Source organism: Mytilus californianus, unplaced genomic scaffold (assembly GCF_021869535.1).
Source record: "Mytilus californianus isolate M0D057914Y unplaced genomic scaffold, xbMytCali1.0.p SCAF_11, whole genome shotgun sequence".
Lineage (NCBI taxonomy): Eukaryota > Metazoa > Mollusca > Bivalvia > Mytilida > Mytilidae > Mytilus > Mytilus californianus.
The window spans coordinates 56,048,075-56,074,223 of NW_026262593.1; the positions used below are offsets into that span (position 1 = coordinate 56,048,075).

Genomic DNA, 26,149 nt, shown 5'->3' on the forward strand with positions numbered 1-26,149 from the left:
GGGTGAGCAGATCATGTGACACCACTCGTATAAGTTATATCACGTGATTATGCATGTAATTGAATGACTCTTATATAACCCTAAGACATTACCAAACTCGTAAACCGTCAGTTATATAAATATTATAATCCTGACACTTAACTTAAGAAGAACCGACAAGGGGTTGCGATTCTTCTAGACTTCCTATGTAGTCGAAAAGTAGGTAGTTATATCCTTTTGGTGTGGCTCGATATTTATACATCCCTCCATTGTGTTATTGTACTGTGGTCATGTTTTGTATTCTTGTCTTTCATATTTTATTTTGTACTTTGTCTATAGAGTGTATATATGCCATTTTGTTTTTCTTTGTTGACATAGTTGTTTCTTTTTATTTGATTCTGATTAATTATATGAGATTATAACACAGTGTTGACTGCTGTACCCCAATTTTTACCTATTATGTCTGTTTGTTTTGCTCATATATTATTGTCAATATAAAGGAATTCTATGCGACTGTCATATATATATATGCATACTTGTGAGAGGTTTAGCTAGCTATAAAACCGGTTTTAATCAACCATTTTCTACATAAGGAAATACCTGTGCTAAGTTAGGAATATGACAGTTTTGTTCCTTTCGTTTGGATTGTTTCAGTTTTTGATTTTGCCATTTGATAATGAACTTTCCATTTTTAATTTTCCTTGGAGATCGGTATTTTTGTTATTTTACTTATAACCAAATGAGAAATTTTGAAATTGACAGACGGATACACAAAATTATTACCATAACAAACAACACAGACATTGCAAAAGTAAAAAGCACACATGAACAACTCTTAAGACTAGAGCAAGAGCAACACGAATCCGTTTAAAACAAACCTAGGGGTGATCTCATGTGTTGCGGGAGGGTAAACAGGTTCTTTTATACGTATGGCCCCGTCGTGTTGATTATGTAAGTACAAACTCACTCGGTGAGAAGTTTAATTCTGTCATGTCACGTTTAAAAAATGTTTATTATTATTATTATGGGTATTATAGTTACGTCATTTTGAACGTATCCGTTGTCATCTGTGAAACATATATTCCTTTACGGTCAACCACGTCGTGATTGCGTCCGTAAAACTTTCGAAACGATGTCTTCATCTTTGCCACTTAATTGAAACCCTTTATGTAGTAGCTTCCTTTATAACATGTGTCTACCAACAAAAATCTTTAAGGAAAATATATGCAGGTGCTACTGGAATATTGCTACATAGAAATATAAAGTTGACAATTTGGAAGTTCAAACCGTTTCTTTTGTCATAAAGTGTTGTCCTCGACCCAACGTCATTGTCAATTTCTGGATGAAGGTCAAGATATGAGACAGACTTAACTGTATTTGTTATATCCTTTGTTTCAAGTTCCATGGAACAGATTCGTTAAACATAGTCACAAATCATTTAATTATTAGTGAAAACTATTATCATCTATATAGCGAAACGTGACGTTCATTCAACATAAGAAGCTCCTGCATAAAATCTGCCTCATATGATAAAGAAGCAAGAAGAGGAGCACAGATGGATCACATAGGGATGCCGATTGTTTGTTAAAAAACACGTCCTGTAAACGTTACAAATAGGTTGTCAACAAAATAATAAAGCATCTTGATAATGTCAGTTTCAGAGTATTTTCTGTTTGAATCGGAGTGTTTTTTGGCAGAGTATGGTTTGTTCCTACCTAAACTTGAGGTTTCGTGGAGCACCCAACAATATAACGTTTGTAAGGAAAGTATGTTATTTATGTATCCAATCAAGTGAAGAAAGATCCAGTCCTTCATTTTTGTTGAAATTCCAAAGGAACATAGAACAGACCGATGATTATTCTGGTTTTCCTCTTTGGAATGTGTCTTAAAGCTTCTGGGTATATTAGACAGTAACATATGTTCAACATGTAAAATACGTATGTCTAACCTGAAGCACCAACCTATCACGGAACAACCACCTTGACAATATCACGAAGAAAGCAAACTTCACCTTTGCATTTCAAGAATCTGCAGTAAGGCGAACGCCAAATGCGACATCATCCCAGTCTGAATAAAGGTGGAACATGCAGCAACAATATGTGACCAACACACAAAACAGAACATAAACAAACTTGACCCTGCGGTATGGGTTTTGCTCATTGTTGAAGGCCGTACGTTGACACTTAGTTGTTTACTTTTATGTCACTTGTTCTCTGGTGGAGAGTTGTCTCATTAACAATCATACCCGTACCACATCTTTTTTATTATATATTTAACAGATTCAGCGAAGTGCAGCTCGATTCACACATGGTGACTTATCGTCTTACATCAGTGTTTCAAAACCTATCTCAGAACTCAAATAACAAGACACAATAAAACAAGATAATGTGTCTTTTCCAAGTGACTAGCTTTATCCATAATAGCTTTGTAATAATACCATATTGGTGGTAATAAGCACTGTTTCGATTTTTGTTAAAACTAGGCATTTTAGCTTCTCAGTTGGTAAATAGAGTCCTCTCTCTATTGTCAATGAAAATGTATGACCCTCCCAAGGGAGACACCTAAACAAAGGATCTCTAATTACAGAGTCACTTACGGAAATGGACAAATAGACTATTGCATTTTTATTACTTATACAATTCTATATAATAATAGTGAGCCATTAAGAGGTATCATTAATTAATTCAAATGATAATTATAATATTATATTTCATTTGATTGTGAAATGAAGATCATAAAGTTGTTCCAGTAGGCAGAATTATGATATCGTTATATTAATATGATTATTCCCAGGGGATACCACCAGCCTATAGTTGTTGTTTCAATCTGGAGATTGAAAAGGTCGTATCACGTGACATTTTTCTATACAAATGCCTAGATTTTTACACAGGCGAATTAAGCAAATGTTATGATTCAATTAAATTTTCACCTCAAAAGTATACCACGCTGTTCTTGTTTGACTTCCTCGCCCTGATGAAAACCTACCGTAAGGTGACATCGTCTCAATGTTGATGTTGTCATTCAGACAATGTTTTACTGATCCCAACGCTGCATAGATTTCTGACGTTATCACGTGACGTCTCTGTGTAAAATTAAATCAGACACGGTAAAACGGACGATCTCGGAACAAAAGTATTACTTCTGTACTTGTATTAAAATATGGATATTGCTTAATTGAAAGTTGCATTTGGAAAAATTTAGAAATCATTTAGAATTAAGGAATATATCGTCCTTGCATAGCTCTGATTCCTTGACCGTATTTTGCTATACTTTTGATCTTTCTTTTGTTTTTTACATTGTATATCAGCTCGTCGACGTTTGTTTTATGCAATGGATTTTAAACTAATTTGGCCTCGAGCATCACTTAAAAGACATTAATTGTCGAAATGCGCATCTGGTGCAGACAAATGGGTACCGTAAATGTTCTAACTGTCATTACAAAGTAAATTGGTGGTTATAAATTGACCATTTGATAGTAAAACTATGACCAGATTATATCGATTATGTCTGAAATAGAGAATTTCACCTTCAAAAATGTGCAGTGCAGAAAGTTAAAAAATCAATAAGGCATGGACAAATGTTATGTTCATATTTGGAAAGCCAAAACAAATTGGTGTTCTCATTATTGGAAAACATATCGTTTGATGATGCAACGAATCATTTTTTCTGCAGTAAGTTGTAAAACGAATGAACAACACGTTATTAACCATTTTATTAAGAGAAAAACACTTTAGTATTATCATTGAATCAGACATGTTATGTTTTCACTTTACGCATGTGCAACAAATTAGCGATGTCCATTCGTAGACAAAATAAAGTCAGTAAATAAGTTATTTCAATCAGACTTTGAATCTATTATTTATTCTTATTGGTATTGTATTGTTTTCACATGCACAACAAGTATAGGCGAGATCCATTCGTTGGCAAAAATACAAATAAATAGATAAGTTATTTTTTCACTTTGCACAACAAGTAAAGGCGACATCCATTTGTTGGCAATAATACAAAAGAATGAAAAAGTTATTTCAATCAGACTTAAATTCTAGCTATTTTGTATTCGTATACATATGATATGTTTTTCACTTTGCAAGTCAAAGAGCACATGTACAAAAGGTAGCGCTATACATCCGTTGGCAAAAATAAAAATAAATAAATAAGTTATTTCAATCAGGCTTAATTTCAAGCGATTTTTTTATTCTTAAAATGGTATTTTTCACTTTGCAAGTAATAGAACGCATGTGCAACAAATTAGCGATATCCATTCGTAGACAAAAAAAGTCGGTAAATAAGTTATTTTAATCAGACTTAAAAGCTTTTTTTTTTATATTCTTATTGGTATTGTATTTTTTTCACTTTGCACGTCAAAGAGCACATGCACAACAAGTATAGATGAGATCCATTCGTTGGCAAAAATACACATAAATAAATAAGTTATTTCAATCAGACTTAAATTCAAGCGATTTTTTCATTCTTATTGATATGGTATTTTTTTCACTTTTCAAGTCAAAGAGCACATGCACAACAAGTTAGCGATATATATTTGTTGGCAAAAATACAAATAAATAAGTAAGTAATTTCAATCAGACTTAAATTTAAGCTATTTGTTCTTATTGATATGGTAGTTTTCACTTTGCAAGTAAAAGAGCACATGCACAACAAGTTAACACTATCCATTCGTTGGCAAAAATACAAATAAATAAATAAATTATTTCAATCAGACTTAAATTCAAGCTATTTATTTTTTTGTATTGACATGGTATTTTTTCACTCTACAAGTAAAAAAGAACATGCACGACAAGTTAGCGCTACACATTCGTTGGCAAAAATACCAATAAATAAATAAGTTATTTCAATCAGACTTAAATTCAAGCGATTTTTTCATTCTTATTGATATGGTATTTTTTTCACTTTTCAAGTCAAAGAGCACATGCACAACAAGTTAGCGATATATATTTGTTGGCAAAAATACAAATAAATAAGTAAGTAATTTCAATCAGACTTAAATTTAAGCTATTTGTTCTTATTGATATGGTAGTTTTCACTTTGCAAGTAAAAGAGCACATGCACAACAAGTTAACACTATCCATTCGTTGGGAAAAATACAAATAAATAAATAAATTATTTCAATCAGACTTAAATTCAAGCTATTTATTTTTTTGTATTGACATGGTATTTTTTCACTCTACAAGTAAAAAAGAACATGCACGACAAGTTAGCGCTACACATTCGTTGGCAAAAATACCAATAAATAAATAAGTTATTTCAATCAGACTTAAATTCAAGCTATTTTTTTATTATTATAACGGTATTTTTTCACTTTGCAAATAAAAGAACACATGCAAAACAAGTAGGTAATATACATTCGTTGGCAAAAATACAAATAAATAAATAAATAAATAAATAAGTAATTTCGATCAGAATTTATCACTTAAAGATAGCAAAGTATGTTACTACGTCAATTCCTCCGATATGCGAATCGAAGCACCCCTCGAGAACCAAATTTCTTCGTTCACAATAGGACTTCACATACGAACATAATTTTCGACGCTGCCGTTGCATCATGCCACAAACTACCCCAGACTTTTTGCATAGCTATCACATTTTCTCCTGTACTAAGTTGCGGCTGACCTTTTTCTTTATTCCATTTAAAAAAAGTAATTTCTTGTCCATCATCATACCGCCATTTTGATGTGTTTCCAACACGTGTTCCTTGGATGAAAATGTTACCATTTTCTTGTTTTGAGTCTAGAACTGGTAAAGAACCTACAAAAACAAATAACAAAATATAACTATTAAAAGTCAATGTGTAAGAAAGTCTTTGAAACACTTCAAATATAATTGCTTTGATAAATAATTTTCACATTATCCTATATGAAAGAGTTTAATGGGTTTTGCTAAAGTCGTATTAAATTTTAAAATTGTTAAAGTTTTCATTTTTGCTCTGTCTTTTAAGTCACCGCAAATAAAAAGCTGCATGTAAACGTTAAAAATTTAACCACCAAATGCGCCCCATATGACACTTTAATTTCATTACGTATACAGAATCCAGTAAGACTACTGAGCTGATGATGCCCTCGGGGACTGATAGTCCACCAGCAGAGGTATCGACTTAGTGCTGTAAAAAAATGAAAATAACAAGTTATAAATTTCATGCGTCCGAAGCGCTTTTCTATATTTACCTTCATCAGGAACGCTCAATGCCAAATATTTGAAAGCCAAGGATGTATAAGGACCGAAAACGTTGAAAAGCTATAAACCAAAAAGGACCTAAAAAAATACCCAAATCCATCTAAGGCCAACTTTGCCTGGGGGAGTTGAAACCTTAGTTTCTGTAAAATTTCAAAATTTATAAACGGGCAATTTTAGATAGTTTGTCATAAATCATGCCAGTACTAGTAACTCTCTCATTAAGTTGTACCCACTTATTCTTTTATTCATATACATGTATGTATCTGATCTAGTTTTGATAACGAGACTTGTTTTTAAAAAAGGGGAAAGGTTCTTATGTACTTAGTTTTGTATTGTATTATCCGGCATGACTATTATCGGAGTGTCGATCACTTTCGGTTAATTAGTAATAACTTTAATTTGTTTGTCGTACTTGTTTACGTTAACGAGTATATATGCGTTCATACCCCGCTCGCACTATTACTTTTTAAAGTTCTGTGAAGTGCAAAATTTGGTTCAAAACCCTTCTGTTTAATCTATTTGAAAAAAATCATAATTATGAAAAAGTGTACTGATAAAATTTAAAATGGAAACGGGGAATGTGTCCAAGAGACAACAACTCGACTTAAGAGCAGAAAACAGCCCAAGGACACCAATGGGTCTGCAACACAGCGAGAAAATCCCGCACCCGGAGTCGGGCTTCAACTGGTCCCTAACCAAAAAAGTGTACTAGTTCGGGGAAAATGGACGTCACACTAAACTCCGAAATATATAGGTGAAACAAAATTAAAAAAATATACAAGACTAACAAAGGCCAGAAATTCCTGACTTGAGACAGGCGCAAAAATGCGGCGGGGTTAAACATGTTTTGTGAGATCTCAACCGTCCCCCTATACCTCTAGCCAATGTAGAATAAACAAACACATAGCAATACGTACAGTAAATTTCAGTTTAAAGGAAGTCCGAGTCCGATGTTAGAATAGGTAACAGAAGAAAATAAGTAAAATGACAATGATAACACAAATTAGCAAAGGACTACTAGCAGTTACTGACATGCCAACTCCAGATCTCAGTTAAACTGATTGAAAGATTATACGGTTGATGTTATAACGAACTTCATGGTTAGCTACCTTAACCAAAAAATTAATCTTGACCAGTGATCCGCGAAATCTAGGTCAAAACAAATGAATACTTTGCCTCTGGCCTTTGTTAGTCTTCAAGTTGTATGTTTTTTTAATTTTAGTTCATTTATATGTTTTGGAGTTTAGTATGACAGCTCCATTACTGTCATAGTATGTCCATTTTTGTATATGATGTTTTTTAATTAAACTATGCGAGTTTATGATATCATGGTGTGGTTTTGCCTTTATAAAAAGTAAAATAACTAAAATACCGAACACCAAGGGAAATTCAAAACGGAAAGTCCCTTATAAAATAGCAAAATCAAAAGCTCAAACACATCAAACGAATACTTATGTATTCTTTTGAACTGCGTGCATTAAGATTTTAACATTTACACAGTTAACATCAAATATAACTTGAATCGTAAATACTGAATACAATTTTTTTAAAACAAATTCATCATGATTTGAATGAATGGAATGTCACTTCATCGGGCAAAACAATGCCTCTTGAAAAAAGAGAGAACAAGGAAACTGTTTGAAAACAACAGTCTTAAAATCATTTGCTTCAATACGAAAAAAAAGTATGATGGATGAAAACCAACAATAACCACTGGCCTGGACTACTTGTGTATTCCTTTGAGGGGCTGATATTCGGATTTTAACATTTACACTTTTCTTGTAACACAGCTAACAACGAAAACAACTTGGCCTTGGTAATAGAATTTTGAATCGCAAATACTGCATACAATTTTTTTTAAATCAAATTCATCATGTTTTGAATGAATGAAATGTCACTTCAACACGCAAAAAAATGCCGCTTGAGAACAAGGAAATCATTTAAAGAGAACAGTTTTAAGATCATTACCAGTCAATACGATCAAAAAGTATGATTGATGGCAACCAACAATAGCCATTTGCCAGGACTACTTGTGTATTCTTTTGAGGGGCTGACACCCGGATCTAACATTTATTTAGTCGATACTTGTAACACAGCTAACAGAAAAGATCATATGACCTTGATAACACCTAGACTGGTTCCATGTCCTCTATCTGTTTGGCTCTGAGAGATATACCCGTATGTTGCAATGGAGAGGACCACCCTAGATAAAACCGGGTATCCCGATCCGAAATCCGCGGAGGGATCCGAGTCCAGAGGAGCAATTAATGAAAAGTGTGTAACGGTGGGTAGGTAAAATCTTGATCCGATTCCCACGGAGAAATTATGCGCCGGGTCCTGATTTTACTTACCAACCGTTACAAACTTTTCACTAATTGCTGCTCGGGATTCGGATCCCTCGGCGGTTTCGGCTCGGGACACCCGGTGTGTTAATACTGAAACTTTGAATATTCATGCCCTTAAATCAAATCCATCATATCTTTAATCAATGCAACGGGATTTCATTATGCAAAAACATGCCGCTTGAGAAGTAAAAAAAAAAACCAAAGGAAATAGTTTAAAGAAAACAGTTTGAAAAATTATTAATCGTCAATGAGAACAGAACATTTTCATTATGCAAGAACATGCCGCTTGAGAAATAAAAAAAATAAGGAAATTGTTTAAAGAAAACAGTTTGAAAACCATTACTCGTCAATGCGAACAGGACATGTCATGGACTTTTTTATTACTTTTTATTTCCGACGCTTTAGAAATTTCTTATGAAGATGTCCATATAATATCATTATAATGTCATTTTAACATCATTTTAAAGTAAAATCACGCTATATAATTGAAAAATCACATCATAAAATGATAAAGGCACATCATCATTCAACATATTAATTGATCATATAAATAAATGAAAATGGACATGATTAGCCAGTTTTGACATTCCATGAGAACCACTGGATTACTCGTGTATTCTATGGGTTTGCTGATCATGACATTCCATAAGAACCACTGGATTACTCGTGTATTCTATGGTTTTGCTGATCATGACATTCCATAAGAACCACTGTATTACTCGTGTATTCTATGGGTTTGCTGATTATGACATTCCATAAGAACCACTGGATTACTCGTGTATTCTATGTGTTTGCTGATCATGACATTCCATAAGAACCACTGGATTACTCGTGTATTCTATGGGTTTGCTGATCATGACATTCCATAAGAACCACTGGATTACTCGTGTATTCTATGTGTTTGCTGATCATGACATTCCATAAGAACCACTGGATTACTCGTGTATTCTATGGGTTTGCTGATCATGACATTCCGTAAGAACCACTGGATTACTCGTGTATTCTATGGGTTTGCTGATCATGACATTCAGTTTTTAACATGTAGTCTTTACTTGTAACACAGATAACAACAAAAATGACTTGACCTTGGTACAAGAACGTTGCATTGCGAATATAGCATACATTTAAATCAAGTTCACCATATCTTGAATCAATGCCATTGGACTACATTATGCAAGAACATGCCGCTTGTCAATGAGAAGTAAAAAAGTACAAGGAAATTGTTAAAAGAAACAGTCAGAAAAACCCTTTACGCGTCAAAGAAAACAGGACTTGTAATGGATTTTTTTTGCTACTTATTATTTCCAACGCTTTATAAATTTCTTGTCGTGATGTACGTATAACAAAGAACTAGAGTAAACATGGTAAAAAACGTTTATCAATGATTTGTAAAAAGGAAAATTCAAAATCAATAAATATTACGTTTTTTTAATCAGACTTAAAAGCTATTTTTTATTCTTATTGACATGGTATTGTTTTCATTTTATGAGTAAAAGAGCACATGTACAACAAGTTAGCGATATCCATTCGTTGGCAAAAATACAAATAAATAAGTTACTTCAATCAAAGAGCACATGTACAACAAGTTAGCGATATCAATTCGTTGGCAAAAATACAAATAAATAAGTTACTTCAATCAAAGAGCACATGTACAACAAGTTAGCGATATCAATTCGTTGGCAAAAATACAAATAAATAAGTTACTTCAATCAAAGAGCACATGTACAACAAGTTAGCGATATCCATTCGTTGGCAAAAATACAATAGATAAGTTACTTCAATCAAAAAACACCAAAAGATAATCAATTATTATGTGATGTCCTTTCCCATGTTTAAACATCATATATAATAACAAGTGCATATCATTTAATGTCGTGTCCACATCATGGAAAGGTAAAACCACACGATTAAAAATCACATCATAAAACGGCAAAACATATCATATAATCAAAATATCTACAAATTAGTCAAATGCCTGAAACTAAAATTACAGGTGAGCGATATCACTTACCAGGCTCTCACGAGCCTCTTGTTGGACTTATTTCCCTCCTGGTCTTCTCACTCTCTCTCGTGTGTATGTATAATATTTTACAATGGGTGTCGATATTCTGGTTTGCCCACATGCATTTAATTGCAGGTTTATAAAACATAGGGTGTTTTGTTGTTTTAGCAATTATAGTTTATTTAATAATTAACGCTTAAAACATCAAACGAAAAACAAACAAGGCAGACAGCAACCAACGACAAGCACTATGTTCCTGACTTGAGACCAGCACATAAAGAATATGAAGGGATTAAACATGTTTGTGAGCATTCAACCATTCCCTCATCTGGGACCGTGGCGTAACTGTACAACATAAGAAAAACTATAGAAAAATAGTTGAAAAAGTTTTGACTAAGATCCGCACAATATACACATATAGTATAAGAAATAAATCAACTGTATGGGATAATTGTAAGGTGTGCATGTCTGTCTAGTATGATTCATTTGACCTTGATATATATTTTCAAAGATAATAGATAATGTCAAGATATGAGGGTCTGGATACGGGGTCCTTCAATTCTGTATCGTTTATATTTTAAAGAACTTGTCTCTATTCTTTATATTTTAGCACCCTAATATTCTCTATTCTTTATCATGTTTATTTTGTTGGCCCATTATTCTCTATTCTCCGAACCCCATCCAAACCCTCAGCTATGTGTTTTTGAGATAAAAGCCAAAACAACATGAGTATGACATTATTCGTATATCAGAATCTCATCTCGACAAGTCAATTAATGATGACCAAATTAAATTAAATGGGTTTCATAAACCTATAAGGTTAGATAGAAATAGACATGGTGGAGATGTGACCATTTTTGTGAAAAATAGTTTACATTTTATTATACGGAATGAACTCTCCGTATGCAATCTTGAATTACTTTGGGTTGAAGTAAGGAATTGTAGTAATGAAAATTTTTTATTTGGTGTATTATACCGGCCTCCAAACTCAAATTCTCATATATGGGACTTATTTAGTGAGTCTGTAGATAAAGTACTTGATTGTAATTTGCCACTTTTCCTGTGTGGTGATTTTAATTGCGATATGTTGTCAAACACAAGTAACTCTTTTAAAAAGTTACTTGGCCGTTTAAATTTAGAAAATGATGTCTGGGAGTCTACCAACTTGACCGTTTAAATTTAGAAAATGGTGTCTGGGAGTCTACCAACTTGACCGTTTAAATTTAGAAAATGGTGTCTGGGAGTCTACCAACTTGACCGTTTAAATTTAGAAAAAGGTGTCTGGGAGTCTACCACTTTGACCGTTTAAATTTAGAAAATGTTGTCTGGGAGTCTACCAACTTGACCGTTTGGATTTAGAAAATGGTGTCTGGGAGTTTACCAACTTTCCAACGCTAACTGGAACTTGTATTGATTTATGTGTGACAAATCGCAAAAACTTGATTAAATCAGTAACTGTTCTTACTCCGATATGCAGTTCTCACTCTCCTGTTACAGTTGAAATTTCATTTAAAACTTTGAAACAACACTCGTTTAAAAGACAAATACGAGATTTAAAACGTGCAGATTATTGGGGTCTTAAAAACCAGTTGATCGAAACTGACTGGGATGATGTAGTTTTTAACTCAAATAATTTAAATGGTGTTTATATGAACTTTGTCAAAACATTTGAAAGTACTGTCAATAGATATATACATGTACCTTCTAAAACTATTACAGTTCGACCAAATGATAAACCAATTATGAACAACTTAATTAGAAACAAGATAAGACATCGTAATAGAATTCACCATAAAGCACTGGAAAAAATTTAGAGAAATTCGTAATGAAATTATCAGTTTAGTTAGAAAGGCAAAAGATGACTATAAGTGCAAGCTGACATTACAACTTATTGATAAAAATATTCCTCCTGGTGAATGGTAGCGTATTTCCAAGTCCGTGTCAATTTTGACAAAAAGCAGAGATTCACCTCCTTTTTAGAACATGCACTACAAAAGTCAAAAAGTCTGAAAAGACCAGTTTTTGTCTGAATTTGCATGAATTTTTACTCGACATTCTTAATTTGTCTGAATAATTTTTTAAAATTCTTGACATAGTATGAATTTGTCTAATAAGGTTCTTGATTTTTCTTGACAAGTGTCTTGACAGTATGAACATTGTCTTAAAATTTCTCGACACTTCCTGTATCATCTGATAAGAGTCTGGATTAGTCTCGACCAATTCTTGACTGTCTTAAATTTGTCTCGATCTGTCTTGACATATTATTGACATTCTTAATAATGTCTGAATATGTCTCGACATATTCTTGACATTCTAAATAATGTCTGAATATGTCTCGACACATTCTTGACAGTCTTAAATATGTCTTGACACTATCTCAACAGTATAAAATTCGCCTGAAATGTGAACAGACTTATTTTGCACTGTTTATGACATTCTATTGCTGTTGTATACTCCTTTTTATTATGGCTAAACTAAACTTTGAAGAATCAAGGATTAATTTGGTATAGTAAGATACCCTTTTGGTGCAACTAAGTTGGAATACCCTGAATAATCCCCCATGTAGTTTAATTTTGATTTATTTTTTATTAAACATTTAAGTAATTGTTTTCACTTGGAATATAAGTCGAAGGTATTGACAAACAGCATTTAGATTTTTGCCGTTCGCAAAACTGCCAGTCAAATTTGCTTTACTAAAATAGGTGTCTTGTATCTCTTTTGGACACCACAATTCATCGTTTGGGTGTGTGTGGCTAAAAAAAGAGGGGGGGGGGGGGGGGGGGGGGGGGGGCTTTCGTTTAGGTCAAAGAATTTGTTCCCATCTTGATTCAAAAACCTTATTCATTTTTAAGAACAACCCAAAAACATTTTTTATTCAAATTTGAGTGTTGAATTTTATAATTTTTTTATCAAAAATAAATATTTGTGATAACTCCTTCCTGAAAAAAAAATGTTTAGATCTATATTATGCATGTCTGTTTGAGAACCATTTCATAAGACCGATGATTTCTATAGAAATCATTGATGGGACCCATTATAAATACATTTGTTTTTATTATTCCTGGAGTAGATAATAATTTTCTTTTAATCTTTGGGAATTATTCAATTTATTTTTATGTTAAAATAATTAACTTCATAATTTTGATGAAGAAAATCCATTTCAATTCAATTTGTTTTCATCAAAATGATGATTTTCATTTTCATCTATCAACAAACTTTTTAAATTATAGTGGCATGGTCGGTCAACTGATAAGTTGTATGGCTGATTACAGGTAAAGCAATAACTTCTATTTGACAGTTGTGTGTACTCTGGGGTGTGGAATACCTTAATTTTATGGGGAACATCCTGTCCATGTGTAATACTTAATATATTCCAACAGATGACATTACACAAATTTTTCTTCTGTTAAATGAATGATTTGTATATCATCATAATTTGCTATTTATATAAGCCACATTTTGGTATCATAATTATTTACCATATCAACATTGAATATTATGAATGTAGAATGAAATGTGTCTACAGTATGATTGGTTTGAATCATTTAATTTATAAGATTTAGGAATCAAAATTTGTAATTATTTAAAAACCCACATTGAAATTGTTTTATATCAACACACCCACATTTGAATTATTTTATACTTTAGATTTCATAGCCATATTTGCATTTGTAAAAATATTTATATACCCAAATTTTCAATTATTTTACATGCCCAACTTTTATTTTTGTTGTAAAGAAGTGTAACTTGAACCAACAGTATATCATATAAAGAGAAATAAAGATTAAAGTTATATCATGAATATTGGTCATGATTTGTAAAACTCAGAACTGTCAAGTAAATTTAAGACACGATTCAAAATGTTTAGAATATGTCAAGCCAGACTGAGAAAAAATAAGAATGTTGAGAATATGTCGAGAAATTTCAAGACAGTATTCAAATGTCAAGAATTTGTCAAGAAATTTTAAGACATATTCAGAATGTCGAGAATATGTCGAGTAAATTTCATACAAATTTAATATAAATGAGAATTTGTCAAGAAAAATTAAGACACAAGTCATACTTTTGGAGAATGTCGAGTAAAAGTTCATGCAAATTAAGAAAAAAACTGGTCTTTTCAGACTTTTAGACTTTTGTAGTGATGATAGCCAAATTTTTATTCATCCATTGAACAAATCAGAGATCCTGAACAATCATTTCGCTAGTATAGCTAATATTGATACGGAACCAGAAATTCCTGATAATAACGAGCCTCCTCCATGTCATTTAAACCAATTCGTCATCACTGAGAAAGAAATTTTAGACCAGTTAAAAAAATTGAATATAAATAAATCTGCTGAACCTGACGCCATGTTTTTTGGTTGATCAAAACTTCGGATACAATTATAAACTAGATAACTTAAGAAACATTTAATTAAAGTTTGGAAGTACAGTGGAGATCACTTCTAACCTCTCATTAGAACTGTCAGAATAATCTGTCATAGAACTGTTCTAAACTGTCCTAGAACAGTTCTACATAGAACAGTTCTACCCTAGAACTGTTCTAAGTAGAACTGTCAGAATCAGTTCTAGGTAGAACTGACTAAATCAGTTCTAGGTAGAACTGTCAGAATCAGTTCTAGGTAGAACTGACTAAATCAGTTCTAGGTAGAACTGTCAGGATCAGTTCTAGGGTAGAACTGTCTAAAACTGTTCTAGGTAGAACTGTCCAAATCAGTTCTAACCGTAGAACTGTCAGCAGAACTGACTAAATCAGTCAGGACTGTAGAACAGTTCTAAATGACGTCACTGCAGTAAGGGCATCTTAGAATTTAGAAAAAAAATCAGTTCCAATTACTTTACTGTATAATAGCAGATTTTCTATATTTTTACTGATCAAACGTTACATGTAACGTTACAAATATCGAAGCGGATAGAGTTATCCAACTCATCGAAGAAATATTTTTATATGATTACATATAAACATCATGGTTTACCTTACTTCGTTCCCCGTTTTTAACAGTCTCTTCCTAAATATAACTCTGCATTTAATTTTAATCGTAATTTACCTTGTTTGCCTTGGATTTACATTCATGATTTAAGATTCTTTTTTGACAAATGTTCAAACGAAAATTGTACAGTGGATGAATTATGGGATATTAATGAAATACGTGTTGTATAAGTATGTACATTTGCACCATCTCGTCAATTTAGACAGACTTATCCATAACGATTATAAATGATATCTGGGAGTCTGGGACGTCAGAAAAATATACTCGATCTGAACATGAATGAAACATTTGCCCCTGGACAAAAATAGGCTACACACAAAATCAATCATTCTTCTTTGCCTTCTTCAAAATATATTAACAGTATACTATTCCAAGAAGAAAACTTCTCATACATGTACTTTTCATATGAATCAGTCATGTAGGAACATATATACATTGTACTGTTCCTAGAGTAATCTGAGTGTTGGATGATGCCGTTAAATAGTTTTGTTTAAAACAACAAACCATCACGAACCACTGACTTTAGTGACGGTTCATTATTATGGATACAGCATGTACAGAGAGGAAATAATGGCACTCTAAATTGATGTGGACAAACTTTTGTAGTCATGGTAGTCATTGTGTTCCAAAGTTGCTGTCATCTTTGTCATATCCGTCCTGACATAGAAATATTATTGGTTTACAATGAGGCCATATATATTTACATGATAAAGTGTAAACATGTTCAGTTTTGGTTGATGCTGTCAAATAATTTTGTTAAAACGACTCAGTCTGATATATCGAAAGTACTGAAATTTGTTTACGATTCAATATTTTGAATAAAAAGAGGACATGCTGGTACTCTAAATTGATGTGGATTTTTTTTTGTAGTCAATGTGTTCCAATATTGCTGTCATTTGAATTATACAATCCATCGTGATATGTAACTATAAGTGATTTACTATGCGGCTATATATATATATATATTAAGATTTACATAATAAAGTGCAAATATGGTCAGTTTTGGTTGATGCTGTCAAATATGGTCAGTTTTGGTTGATGCGGACAAATAATTTTGTTTTATGAGTCAGTCTGAGATATCAAAATTACTGAAATTAGTTTACGATTCAAATTCAAAATTTTGAATAAAAAGAGGACATGCTGGCACTATAAACTAATGCGAGCATAATTTTGTAGTCAGTGTTTTTCCAATATTGCTGTCATTTGTATTATACAATCCATCCTGATATAAAAATATAGGTGATTTACTTTGCGGCTATTAAGATTTACATAATAAAGTGCAAATATGGTCAGTTTTGGTTGATGTGGACAAATTATTTTGTTATACCAGTCTGTCTGAGGTATGAAAACTACTGATATTTGTTTATGATGCAATATTTTGAATAAAAAGAGGACATGCTGGCACTCTAAATTGATGCAAACAAAATTTGATAGTCATTGTGTTCCAATATTGCTATCATTTGTATTATACAATCCATCCTTACATAAAAATATCACATAAAAAAGAGCAAATATGGTCAGTTTTGGTTGATGCTGTCAAATATGGTCAGTTTTGGTTGATGCGGACAAATAATTTTGTTATATGAGTCAGTCTGAGATATCAAAATTACTGAAATTAGTTTACGATTCAAAATTTTGAATAAAAGAGGACATGCTGGCATTATAAACTAATGCGAGCATAATTTTGTAGTCAGTGTTTTTCCAATATTGCTGTCATTTGTATTATACAATCCATCCTGATATAAAAATATAGGTGATTTACTTTGCGGCTATTAAGATTTACATAATACAGTGCAAATATGGTCAGTTTTGGTTGATGCGGAGAAATAATTTTGTTATACCAGTCTGTCTGAGGTATGAAAACTACTGATATTTGTTTATGATGCAATATTTTGAATAAAAAGAGGACATGCTGGCACTCTAAATTGATGCAAACAAAATTTGATAGTCATTGTGTTCCAATATTGCTATTATTTGTATTATACAATCCATCCTTACATAAAAATATCACATAAAAAAGAGCAAATATGGTCAGTTTTGGTTGATGCTGTCAAATATGGTCAGTTGTGGTTGATGCGGACAAATAATTTTGTTATATGAGTCAGTCTGAGATATCAAAATTACTGAAATTAGTTTACGATTCAAAATTTTGAATAAAAAGAGGACATGCTGGCATTATAAACTAATGCGAGCATAATTTTGTAGTCAATGTTTTTCCAATATTGCTGTCATTTGTATTATACAATCCATCCTGATATAAAAATATAGGTGATTTACTTTGCGGCTATTAAGATTTACATAATAAAGTGCAAATATGGTCAGTTTTGGTTGATGCGGACAAATAATTTTGTTATACCAGTCTGTCTGAGGTATGAAAACTACTGATATTTGTTTATGATGCAATATTTTGAATAAAAAGAGGACATGCTGGCACTCTAAATTGATGCAAACAAAATTTGATAATCATTGTGTTCCAATATTGCTATCATTTGTATTATACAATCCATCCTTACATAAAAATATCACATAAAAAAGAGCAAATATGGTCAGTTTTGGTTGATGCGGTTAAATATGGTCAGTTTTGGTTGATGCAGACAAATAATTTTGTTACACGAGTCAGTCTGAGGTATGAAAACTACTGGTATTTGTTTCCGATGCAATATTTTGAATAAAAAGAGGACATGATGGCACTATAAATTTATGCAAACAAAATTTTGTAGTCATTGTTTTCCAATACTGCTGTAACTTGTATATTACAGTCCCTCTTGACCTAAAATTATAACTGAATTACAGTGTAGCTATATAGATTTGCAGAAAAAAAGAGCAAATAATGTCAGTTTAGGTTGATGCGGTCAAAAGATTTTTGTTAAACGGGTCTGTCCAAGGTATGAAAACTACTCGTAAACAGATATCATATTTGTTTACGATTCAATATTTTGAATAAAAAGAGGACATGCTGGTAGTATAAATTGATGCAAACAAAATTTGAAGTCATTGTTTTCCAATATAATTGCTGTCATTTGCTACGTACAATCCATCCTTGCCTAAAAATATAACTGTATTTCTGCAGTTTGCAGCTACATGTATATAGATTTACATGATGAAGAGCAAATATGGTCAGTTTAAGTTTAATTTAAAAACATATTTATTTATAATAGTGGATTGGGAAACAAGTTATTACATTTGGTTAATGAGTTCAAATAATTTTGTTATACGAGTCATCCTGACTCCCGGAATGACAAATGTAAAACAATTCAAATGATAAAACTAACGGCCTAATTTATGTACAAAAAATGAACGAAAACCAAATAATTTATGTAACACATCAACAAAAGAAAATCACTGAATTACAGGATCCTGACTTGGAACAGGCACATTCATGCAGAATATGGTGGGGTTAAACATGTTGTCTTGATTAAAAATCTCAAATAAGACCGGCAAAATAGCAAAACTCTATATAAATCGATATTATGCCGAAGCCTTATATCTAAGACAAAGAGTTCTTAAAACTTATAAATCAATTCTAGCCGTAGAATTTATAAATCAATTCTAGTCGTAGAATTTATAAATCAATTCTAACCGTAGAACTGTTCTAGTCGTAGAACTGTTCTAGAAGTAGAACTGACCAAAGATTTAGGTAGAACTGCCTAAAACTGTTCTAGGATAGAACTGTCAGGATCAGTTCTAGGTAGAACTGTCCAAATCAGTTCTAGGTAGAACTGACCAAATCAGTTCTAGGTTAGAACTGTTCTAGCTAGAACTGTCTAAAAGGTGTCAGGCTGACAGCTCTACATACTGTCCTAGAACAGTTCTCCTGACAGATTCTGACAGATTTAATGAGAGGTTAGAAGTAATCTCCACTGTATTTGGCCCAGTATTTTCAGAGAAGAAGATTTTTTAAAAAAGTAATAGACTTGCACGAACAAATGTAAAAAATAAAAGTTTCAAGGGCAATAACTCCTTAATGAGTCATTTGTTTTGTTTATCATTTGACTTATTTGTAGATCCTACTTAGCTGAACATTTTTGCCATTTACACTTTCTCTCTATCTATTATAATATAAAAAGATAATAACCAAAAACAGTAAAATTTCATAAAAATAAACTATTTCGGACAGTAACCCTACAATGTGTGGTCCAATTGGTCTGACAATTTCATTGCAGATAGATCTTGATTTTTGTCACATTTGCTCTAACTGTTATAGTTTTTGAGATAAAATCCAAAAACTGCATTTGACCCTATGTTCTTTTTTTAGCCATGGCGGCCATGCTTGTTAATGGATCAAAACTTCGGATACAATTTATAAACCAGTTACCTTAAGGAACATTCAGTTAAAGTTTATAAGTATTAAAAAAGGCCCAGTAGTTTCAGAGGAGAAGATTTTTAAATGTTAGCAAACATGATGAACAAATTGTGTAAAATTGTTTTTAAAGGGCAATACCTCCTTAAGGGGTCAATTGACAATTTTTGTCATATTAACTTTTTTGAAGGTCTTACTTTGCTAAACTTTTTTGCTGTTTACAGTTTATCTTTATCTTCAATATTATTCAAGATAATAACCAAAAACTGCAAAATTTCCTTAAAATTACCAGTTTAGTGGCAGCAACCAAACAATGGGTTGTTCGGTTGTCTGAAAATTTCAGGGCTGATAGATCTTGACCTATTGAACATTTTTACCCCTGTCAGATTGCTCTAAATGCTTTGGTTTTTGAAAAACATGTATAAGCCAAAAACTGCATTTGACCCTTATGTTCTACTTTAAGCCATGGCGGCCATTTTTGTTGGTGGATCAAAACTTAGGATACAATTGATAAACTAGATTCTCTAAGAAACATTCAGTTAAAGTTTGGAAGTATTTGGCCAAGTAGTTTCAGAGGAGAAGATTCTTGAAAAGTTTACGACGACGACGACGACGACAGACGACGACAGACGACGGACGACGACGGGCGACAAGTGATGGCATAAGCTCACATGGCCCTTCGGGCCAGATGAACTAATAAAACAGAAAATACCATTGCCAAAATTAAAAACGATGAAATGACAAACAACAATGAGGCTATGGATGGGGGGTTCCTTCATTTCTGAATTCTTTAATTTTTTCGCTCATTATTCTTTATTTTAAAAATAAGGCTTTTCTGTAATTACTTGATAACTGTATTCTGGAAATTTTTCTTCTCAGTTAATCAGTATATTTTAACCCAATTCTTTAATTTTTGCAGTTATTCTTTAAATTTTAGCACCACATTATTCTATATTCTGTTAACCCCATCCACTCCCTCAACAATGACAAACATTACATGATAGAAAACTAAAGACTGAGCAACGCAAACCTAACCAATCCCGAAATGAACTCAGGTGCTCCGGAAATAAATGTCAAGTGAAAGGGAATACTGTCAACATATTATAATTCATGTTCCGCTTCCGTCACTTGAATTGTGGTCAATGCAGTAAATGAATAACCAAGCAGTCATCAGATGTATGATACCTGTGCTTACATTCAATGATCAATTGAATTGTGTGTGTTAACGCAAAATCATATAAGTCTGCTACATTTCCTTCTGTTTCAGTTTCAATGACTAGATGCTTGAGAAAACAAACATTTAATTTGCACAAATTCTCTGTGAAGTTTCAAACAATTCTATTCAATTCTATACAAACTATAGAATTTTTTTTTTAACAAACTTCCTCGTTTGTAGAAAAGGCAATGTCCTTGTTTGTTGTTGGAAAAGTATAAATCAATCTTATCAATAATGTAAAAGAAAAAGCGCACAGCTACTTTTGATATAAAGTAGTTCTGTCAATTTTTGTTCAATGTTTAAGTACACAGTATGATATCAGAACTGTGAATTTCATGTTTTGAATTTGAAAACCAAACAAGAAATAAATTGTTAGAAAACAAATGAAAGTGCAAAACTAAACAAGAACAAACCATTTGTACATAAATCAAGCCGTTGGATTGTTCGTTTGAATTGTTGAAATTTTGTCATTTCGGGGCCATTTATAGTTTACTATACGGTACGAGTTTTGCGCATTGCTAAAGGGTGACACATACTAGTAGTTGCTTTCATCTACGTAATTTGGTCTTCCATAGTTGTCTCTTTTGGAAATCAGACCACATCTTTCTTTTTCTACAAGATTTAACTCCGGCACATTCTTTACGCGCTGTTCCAAATAATGAGCCTGTTATTCATTGGTTGTCATTGATTGCTGTCTGTCATATTTGTTTTTTAGTTTATTGATTTAGCAGAACTAAACCCATTGATATTTTCCTTTGAATTGTTAAAAGTATTGTCATGCCGGTCCCTTTTATAACTTTGTACTGCATGGCTTTAGAAAGAATAGTTAGGCTAGGTGCGAATAAAGGCAATAGTAGTATACCGCTGCTCAATAGTCATAAATCAATTTAACTGAAACAAATCCGGGTCACAAATCAAAACTGAGGGAAACACATCAACAATAAGAGGAAACAAAACGGAAAAAAGGTAGTACTTACAATTTTCGGAACATCTCTTAACTTTTCCATAACGGTATTGATGTGTATGGGCTAATTTGTAAACAATATACACTAATTTAGACGATATTTTTAAACTTGTAGTGTACATTTTACACCCAAAACATATCATAAAAAAACAGGTGCAATGTTTTTAATTGTGACAAAATGAAAAATAATTGTTGTCCAAGGTCACTAAGTCTGAGTAAAAATCATAAAGGCCGTAGAAAGAAGTGGTATGCACATCTATGCACACATGGGCAGAGTTAAACAGGCACTTTTATAATATTATCAATTTTCACTATGTTTGTTAAAGTATTGCACATGATCGATAAATTAATTGCAATTCTCATTAATTTTTTTTCAGATCGATAGATAATTTCACATTCAGACAAACATATTTTATTATTCTATGGACAGAATTAATTTTCTGTAAATAATGAAAAAAAACATATTTGCAACTTGTGTTTACTTATAAAATTTGAACCCGACAAGTGAGATTAAATAAATAACCATTTATTTAACAATAAAATGATGCAATAGATGTTCTTTTATGTGTTTATTTTGTTTGATTTCAATCATAACTGTAATTTCAGATTTGTTTGTTTTTCTGTGAAATATAGTTTTATAAGAAATGAATTATATTTAATTTGGTTAGTTTTATTTTAAAATTATCTGTTTATCTACGTGGGTTCTACAGTGTGTGTGTTGCTAAGTAGTTAGAAATGTTCTTGTCATGAAAAATGCAATTCACTAGTCATATATGAGGATCTGAATGGGGTTACATAATATAGAATAATAGAAAACAAAGTCAAGAATAAAGGTAAAAAAAATAAAGAATAGAGAAAAAATATGTCCCAAAAATAAAGAATAGAGAGCATTGGGGTGCTAAAATATAAAGAATAGAGAATAATGGGCGAAATGAATAAAGAATAGAAAAATGGCCTAAAAAATTTTAAAAACTAAAGAAATTAAGGACCCCTCCCAAACCTTACTCCCCCTTCCAAACCCTTCCAAACCCTCATATCTGTTTTATTTATTTTACAGTGTGTAGACCTGTTCGTCGTTTTCAGAAGTCGAAACAAAAACCGTTTAATTTGATATATAAATTGGGTTTTTTATCTCAAAAATACATACCCTTTCTAAAATAACATTTATTTTTTCTATTTTAAAAAAAAATCATATTTTTGGAATTACTCTAGATAGTCAAATAAAGTAGTCCAGTTCTCCGTCGTTTTTTTTTATCCCTTTTTGTTTAATTTATTCATTTATTTATCAAATCAATCTTTTCTTGTGATTTGAGAAAAAAAATACAAAATACAAAATCAACGAAACAAAACATGAAACCGTTTATTCATTAGTAGAATTGGTCAATACGCCATTTCATAATCAAAAGAATTCTGAGAACAATTTTCAAAAGTGTAAACAACATTGTGATTTGCTAAACACGTCCTTAAGATTGGGAATTCAACCAATGAAATGACATTTCACTGCTATTCGAAATAACTAATGAAATGACGTTTCACTGATATTAGAAATAACCAATGAAATGACGTTTCAGTGCTAGTAGAAATATGGCCATCCCCGGACTTCTCCTATTCGACAGAAAACCCCATGTTAAAGATAGGGTGTTGTTTTGTTCTTCGTGATGTATAATTATGCAGTCACCATCTGTATTAATGTGAACGTAAAATCCGATTCCTCCCTATAGGGAGAGTGCCGCGCTCTCTGCTCGATTTGAAGGTAGGCGGTCTGTTGCAAGATACATTTCTGTCCTTACCTCATTTTCCAATTGAAGTCAAAATTCCAGTCCCTCATCCCGATTGCAATTTTGCAACATCTACCTAATTATAGTATATTTGTTAATATGTATCCATCCTGAATATGTATGAAATATTCGCCACTGAACTTTTTTTTAGAGATAAATACAATACATTGTGTGCTTTTACGTTTAGACAATTTTTTTCATCATCATTTCAGTATTCTGTTTTCTTTATTTGTCTTTATAAGAGCGTATGTATATGGTATTTGATGATAACGAATTTTCAATTTTAATTCAAAAATAAAACCTTCGCTTTAAAATCTTTGAAATAATTTCAAACGTAGGAAAATCTTTCATTTCAGTTACTTGTGTGGATCAAAAAACTTCTTTTTTTTCTAATAAAAACGATGTCTTTCCAAAATTATCTGATGTTGCCTATCCTTTCATTGCATTGCAATCAACTGCAAAACATTTAGTTAATGACTTTAATCGAGTAAACCGCAGGTGCTTGGGTATAATCCGATGTTACAGTCAATAGAAACTAAACAAAAAACATGTTTAACATTTGAGAAAATCAATGTGTTCTCATTTAAACGACAAAAGACTATTCATCATTACTCTTTCAATGTCTGTCTTAAACAAGATTACGGGGCGATCTTTTAATTTACTTAATTAAAGCAATTTTTGAATTCTCTTAAGTGCTTTGAAGTTACAATGTACATTGTTAGAATTAAACTAATAATAGCACTTAATTTATTTGAAGAAAAGACACCATAGTTATTCCTTGAACTTTTTCTGTACATGAGTGAACAAGAATGCGACCTAGTTGTGTTGTTTTTAATAAGATTAAAAGATTTCAATAGTATTTTTGAACGCGGTTTACGTACTGTTTGAAAGCCCATGTCATAGTACGAAATAAGAGATACAGTGATATTTAAGTTAAGTTATGATACCGATTTCAATATTCTTCTGTGTGTTGCTTCCCTACCTCATCGCTTATTTCACACCCTCTCATACGCAAAATCTTTGATACCCCTCCCCCCTTTCGCTATCAACAACACATTGTTTAGTAACACACAAAAGAGGGTTTTTTTTAGATATAAAACCTTAAACACAAAAATTTCTATTGAAATTGGTAGATAGGAAAATAATCAGAGAGACAACCGTATTTGTTCTATATGCATGGAATTCCGGTGATAATTGCGGCGAGTTTCATTATAATTTTGAATGTTCAGGAACACTAGTATACGAAAGTAGACAAACACTTCTAAATTCAATTCAAACTTTATTATCATATAAATCAACTTAATATATGATTTGTGACTAAAACAAACAAAACATAGTATTACATAAATGACAAGAAGAAAGCATGTATAATTATAATAAACAAACTAATTCTAATAAATTATCTATACTACTAAAATAACGAGGTCCAATTTGTTAGCCGGCATGACGTAAAAACGACGAATCAAAGAATTCAACTTTAAATATAACAAATATAGGACAATGGTGTTGATTAAAAATTACACCATTCCAGGCCCTTTTGTTTTACACATAATTAATATTACCAATAATAAACAAGTTCCGGGTCGAATCCGATACCGATACCAATAGTACATGTATGTATGTATGTTCTGTATCTTCCTCCTTTATTAGGAAAACCACCATGGGTTATAGTGTAAAGGATGACATTAAATACACTGTATCAGTACAGATTTAATATGAGCATTTTCCTACCCAGATTTTCAGCCTGGCCGTGACGGGTCTTACTACCAGTCACATTTAGTTTCTGGTTGTAGTTAGAAAACCAGGACGGGTTCAAACAGAAAGATTTTGAAAACAGAGAAACTCTGCACCTTATAATCAGCGTGACTTTATCAGATGACAATACGAATACTAAAACTCCATGCTAAAAATAAGGTGTAGGTACTCTAATTCAGTCTCGGACCCGCGATGTCGTTGGCGTGTTTTAGTATATATATATATATAGTATAATAGTTTATAATTCAAGTATCATTTTGTAAATAGACATATTTTTTTAGAATTTTAAGATCTTATGAATAGAAACAACCCGTCTGAACTAAAGTTGTGCAAATTTATACGAATAATGATTAAATACCTATAAAATCTCATCTGTAACCACTTTATGTCTCTACTTTGCGTTTGTATTTACATTTTGTACTATGTGTACTAGTATAATTGTTAATTTATTTTGTGTATTTCTCTATAACCATTGTACTTAAGTTTACGAGAATGAAGATATATTCAGAGAAACGGACATAACCACGAGGAAAACTGTAACTTTACCAATGTACCATACAATGAGGTTACTGACAGATTAACATTGCAAGACGGACATGTATACACCCCCTTTACATGTCCCAAGTCGGG

General features: G+C 32.0%; 1 long non-coding RNA gene across 1 annotated transcript in view; it reads right to left on the bottom strand.

The window, feature by feature from the left end:
- Window positions 1–5,438: 5,438 nt before the first annotated feature.
- LOC127720364 (uncharacterized) overlaps window positions 5,439–26,149 on the bottom strand; it is a 37,445-nt gene continuing 16,734 nt past the window's right edge. The window contains exon 3 of the long non-coding RNA XR_007990707.1: window positions 5,439–5,742. This is a non-coding gene — a long non-coding RNA (uncharacterized LOC127720364). The remainder of the gene's footprint in view (window positions 5,743–26,149) is intronic.